The sequence below is a fragment of the Lynx canadensis genome, chromosome E2, assembly GCF_007474595.2.
Source record: "Lynx canadensis isolate LIC74 chromosome E2, mLynCan4.pri.v2, whole genome shotgun sequence".
Taxonomy (NCBI): domain Eukaryota; kingdom Metazoa; phylum Chordata; class Mammalia; order Carnivora; family Felidae; genus Lynx; species Lynx canadensis.
The window spans coordinates 3077213-3082408 of record NC_044317.1 but is presented as its reverse complement, the minus strand read 5'-3'; the positions used below and the strand labels follow the sequence as shown (position 1 = coordinate 3082408).

Sequence of the window (5196 nt, the reverse complement as noted above, 5' to 3'; positions counted from 1 at the left end):
CCCTCGTTATCGTGAGCGAGAACTTCGAAATGAAGGCCGAAACAGCCCCCTCCGTGAACTCTGCACCTGTGTCTCAGTGACTCGGCCGAGCCCGGGGCAAGGTCCCCCCGTCAGGGAGAGCTGTGTCACCATGGTAACTGCTTCCGCCCCCAGAACTGACATTCCAGAGCAGTTCGTGAACGCTGAATCAGCAGCAAGGTTGCCCAGACCCATGACCGCGTTTCAGTCGGAAGGCCCTGAAGGCCGCCCGCAGGCCTTCCCTGGCTGTGCACTCGCTTCTGGAGCCCCGGGCTGCCCCGGCAGCCGGGACACGGGCGGCTTCTGCCCTCAGAGGCTTCGGGCCTGAGAAACGCCTCTTTCCGACCCCTCAGCCAGGCCGGCTGTGCGGAAAAGTCCCCCGGAAGGAGCTGAGGCAGGCACGGGTTGAGCCGAAGCGTTTGGTTTTACAGGTGTGGCGGCACATGATGTCCCCTAGGAGATAAGCATCCGATTTACAAGACTTGATCTGCAACCGTCTCTGTAAGTCGAAGGGGTTGTGTGGGAGGGGGGCGGGGGGAAGGGCAAGTTCTCTTGGTTCACCCGTCCTATACCTTCCCTACTCCGTGACCAGCCTTGTGCCTTCCTCCCTTGCATGACTTGGTAACAGACCCCTGACTTTGTTCAGGTACGGGGTTGCCATGTTCTTCCGGTGACCTGACCCCTCCCTAGCGCTCCCGTCGGACTAACCCAATCAGGCTCATTCCACGGTCTGTCAGCAGCACTTGCTTTCCACATGGGTGCAACAGGCAACTCTGGCCACTTGAGGACGGAGGTGTGGTGCCAGCTGGGAGCCCGTGGGGACAGGATCTCCTCCCTAACGCAGAGGCGCAGGGGAAATGGTGCCACCCACCAGCTCTTGGATGTTGTGTGACGATGCGTATGTGAAGTTTCTGCAGCCACTTTGTGACCATGAGGGTCTTAGCTGAGGACAAATCCAACAGGCTGAAAATGGCAGAAAGGAAGGGCAGTGGGAAAGCTAAATTAACCACCCCTAGAATCACCTGATCTTGAGACAGTTCCTGCGTGAGATAATTTTCTTATTGTTTAAGCCTTTAAATTGTGAGTTCTGCTACCGTATGGGGGAGAGCGATTCCTCCCCACCCCGATGTTTCCTTCCACGTGGAAGGAGCCCATTCACGGAACACTCCTGGCATCTCTGCTTTCTCACCCAGCCCTTCCTTCCCAGGGCTGCTGAAGTTAGAGCCAGAAGCTGGGTGTGCTTAGCCCTGCCCCCCTGCCTCCTCTGTCTCTCGGGAGGAAACTCTGCACGGGAAGTATGCGTTCCGCTTTGTTCCTTGGCGTTCTAAGCTTTGCAGGGACAGGTTTCCGAGAGGGGAGGCCCGGGTTGGTCCAGGGCTGCCTGTGACGGGGGGGACAGATCCGCCTAAACCTGAGACTGGGCATCAGAACGAACTTGACCTGCAGATACACGGCGCACTGTAACTTACCAGCATCCATCAAGAAAAGGGGGTGTCCCTTCTGCTTCCCTCGTGTTTTGTTCTCAACAGGTTAACGACTAGTTAGGAGGTGATGCGCCACACCCCTCCCCTGCCCGCATCTGAGCCCTGGATCCGACTCTGTCCCGGGTTTGAGCCTGGCTGCCAGCCCCAAGGCTGGCATCCTAGGGATTCGGGGGGGGTGATTATCGGACCCCGGCTGTCTTTGAGTTCACATTCGCTCTCCCACCTGGAGAGTGTCCTTGACGGGCAGAGATGGCGGGAGGTCATTTGGAAGGGCAGCGCCCAAGCATCGCCGGGTTTCTGTCCAACCTGGTCCAGTGACAACTTCATCTACACCTCAGTGGCCCTTTCTAGGCATGCTTCCTGCTGCTGGTGTGGCCTCTCTGGGTCAGTGGCGGAGGCCGTGTGGGCAGCCTCCGTTGGCCCAGCCGGTTGGCCGCTGGCTGGCACGCAGCTCGTCCATTGGCCGTGGAAGTGGAGACTCTCGGGAGGCCGTGAGGTGGGCGACACGGAGGGCCATCAGGGGGCGGTGGGCGTGTGGCCTTTCAGGCCGGGCATGGAGATGGTGACGGGACAGCCAAGGTCCTGACAAGGTGTGAGCAAGAAGGAAGCTGACGGAGAGGAGAGGAAGCCGGCACACGGAGCGGCAGGGGCAGGAATGTAGCCACCGAGCTTCCTCTTATGACCCAGACTAAGAGACAGAGGCCAGATACTTCCTCGCATCGGCAACAATGCAAAACATTGAGGAATGTGAGGTGAGAGCCTGGCCACCGGGGCGGGGCGGGGGGGGGTGGGGGGAAGAAGGGTGTTGCCTGAGAAACGGAGGCAGGCCTGCCACGGCCTGTCCTGCAGCAGGACCGGGGTCCTTCCTCCTCCGCGCAGGCTCCGGGCCGTGTCCCTTCACCTGCCCTGGGTGGTGACAGCCCACGGCGCCCCCCAGCCCCTCCGCCCTGTGGTCTCCACGCCCTGTCCTCAGCTTTGCCAGTGGTCCTTTTGTGCAGCTCCCCCCAGAGCCCCCGGATTGAAGGACCACCGTCCCGGGCCCCCAGGATGCCTGACAACACGCCCTCCACTCGCTTAGGGAGCCCTTCAAAATTCACTTCTCCAAGTGCACGATCCTATTTGTGGAGCAGAGCTCGCAAAACCCGAAATCTGTTTGAAGCCGGCGGCTTTTGGGAATCCCTGTCCCGGCTCAGAGGCGTTAACGTTCACCGGGGTCGGGCCCCCGTCGTCTGGGGCGGGCAGAGCTCTGCTGAACTCCGGGACCCTGGCAGGCCCCTCCGTCTCTTAGGGTTTAATTTCCTTTGAAAAGTCAGGGTGGGTTGGAGTCCTCACCAATAATAAAAGGAGCAAAACCACGAACAGCCTGCTGCCACAGCAGCCCAGCCTCCCCCCTGCTGCCCGCCACGCTATCTTTGTGCTCGTGCAGGTACGTGTGAGCGCTTCCTGGAGGTGTTTGTGAGGCCAGCGGGGTGGCCAGCGCCAGGGGCGGTGCGCCGTGGGGGAGGGACAGTTCCACACGGACCCTGTTTTCTGTACTGTTGTCCCTGAAATAGAACGGCCCGATCCTGTCCAGTTCGCATCCCGGCGGCTTCACCTCCCGGAGGGTTCCTGGCCGCGAAGGAAGGACTTCCCTTGTCCCCTGGTTTCCTTACCAGGCTTCCTCAGACCCCACTCAGGGGAATGCCGGCTTGGCAGGAAGACACAAGCGGCCAAGGTCTTTCTGGCCGAGGGCCCCGCGTCGGTCCTTGCGGTTCCTGCTCAGTGACTGGACGGGACATGGCCTCACAGGTCCACAGAGGCTGCGCGGTGTCTCCTTTCGCCCAGTCATCCCTCCCTCAGGCCCGCTTCCTCAAAGCACGTGGGGAATGGCGGGGGAAGGGTGCATCCTGCCAGGGATCACGCGTTCAGCTCATCCTGTCACCGTAAGGAACAGGAGGGTAAGGTGTAGGGGGTCCTCGGGAGTCGCACGGGTCTGCCTTCAAGCCTCGTGTCGGCCCCTAACTAGCTGTAAACTTGGAACACACTTAGCGATCGGGGAACTGACTGCATATATGACCTTCTAATTAAATGTAAGACACCCAGGTCACTCTGAATGGCCAAGAAACAATGAATGACTTTTTTGGTACAGCATGGGACACCCTTTTATAAAAACGGTTTGTTGTTTACCTAGAATTCAAAGTTACCCGGGTCTCCTGCATTTTCCTGGCTGTCTCCGCGAGCCCGGCTGTATACCGTGTGGCTGGCACACGGCCAGGGTTGCCTCCCCTACGCGGACTCATTCGACAAATACCGCGAGTCCACGGTGGGCCAGGCCCTGGGGATGCAGCGGGGAGCAAGACGGTGCCCGTTTCCTGTGGCTCCTGAAACAAACACCACGGATTTAGTGGTTTAAATGATACATGTGCTCTCCTACGGTCTGGAGGTCGCAGATATGGCTCGTCTCACTGGGCTAAAATCAAGGCACTTACAGGGCTGGCTCCTTCGGGAAGGTCGAGGCGAGACTCTGGTTCCCGGCCTTTTCCAGCCCCCGGAGGCGCCGCATCCTGGCCTGTCCACCACCTTCACGGCCCGCCGGAGTGGGTCCAGTCCTCTCCCACTTCCAACTTCCACAACCCTGCTCTCTTGTCCGTCCCCTTCTTCCGCTTCCAAGGACCCCCGTGGTTACCTCGGGGACACCAAGTGTTCCGGCACAAGCTCCCGGGTTCAAGGTCAGCTGATTAGCAGCCCCAGCTGCCCTGTGCCTCAGGGGACGGCCTCTTCGCAGGCTCCGGGGACCAGGACGTGACGTCTCCCAGGGTCTTCACTCTGCTAACAGTCTCTGATCGCACAGAGCTCACGTCCGGGGCGGGAGAGGCAGGCCATCAACAAGCCACAACGCAGGGCCCCCTCCTCCTCGGCTTGTGCGTGCCCAGCCCTCCCCCAACCCAGGGGCCCCTGGCACGATCTCAGCTTGCGGGTCACAGAGTCAAAATCCGAACTCGAGACACAGACTAAATAAAAACAGGCAATGCTGGAAGGGAAAAGCAGGGTGACCGGCTGGCCTTCCCGAAGCTGGATGCCAGCCTCACCGGGAAGCCCGCCTCGGGGCAAACCGAGGATGAGTGTGGGGGCCACCAAAACGCACGTGCTGGTGCGTGCGGGCCGTGTGCCTCCTGACCGCCAACGACCAGAAACCGCTCAAAGGCCCTTCATAGCTAAACGAGTGAATGCTATGCAATATATCGACGCAAGAACGAACATCTCCTGCTGCACACGGGAACGCGGCTGGTTAACGTGCCACGGACGGGACGTACCGCCAAGCCGACAGGCGACCCGGATCCGCGCTCCAACCGTGTGGGTGTCCGGCTGCGAACACGCGGCTGAGCCCAGGCCGCTTCGCCCTGCGCGGCTGGAGTTGGCGGAAAGAGGGGTGTGCGCTCCAGCCGGAAGGGCTCCGGACGTGCGCCCGGCCGCCCTGGTGAGAGCCGGCACCGAGCTGCTGGAGGGTCGCGCCTGGTTCTGCTCCCTCCCCGTCCTTCCCAGCTGCCAGCCTCGCAGACCACCCGCCACAGAAGCAGCTCTCGCCCACGGACTCCTCTGCCTGTGCTCCCATCCGACAGCCCGCGTGGGAGCCTGCTTCCCCGCTTTCCCCACCACGCTGGTCCGCTGCAGGGACGCTCCCGGAAGGCTGGGCAGGGCTTGTCTCTAACCCTCC

The 5196-nt window shown here is 61.0% G+C and overlaps 1 long non-coding RNA gene across 2 annotated transcripts; it reads left to right on the top strand.

The window, feature by feature from the left end:
* Nucleotides 1-1941: 1941 nt before the first annotated feature.
* On the top strand, nt 1942-4838 carry LOC115502367. 2 transcript variants are annotated; one of them, XR_004343032.1, is made up of 3 exons: nt 1942-2254; nt 2812-2928; nt 3056-4838. It is a non-coding gene; the product is annotated as an uncharacterized LOC115502367 (long non-coding RNA). The 2 variants fall into 2 exon arrangements; XR_003965065.1 differs by having other exon boundaries at nt 2501-2928.
* The last annotated feature ends 358 nt before the right edge of the window (nt 4839-5196 follow it).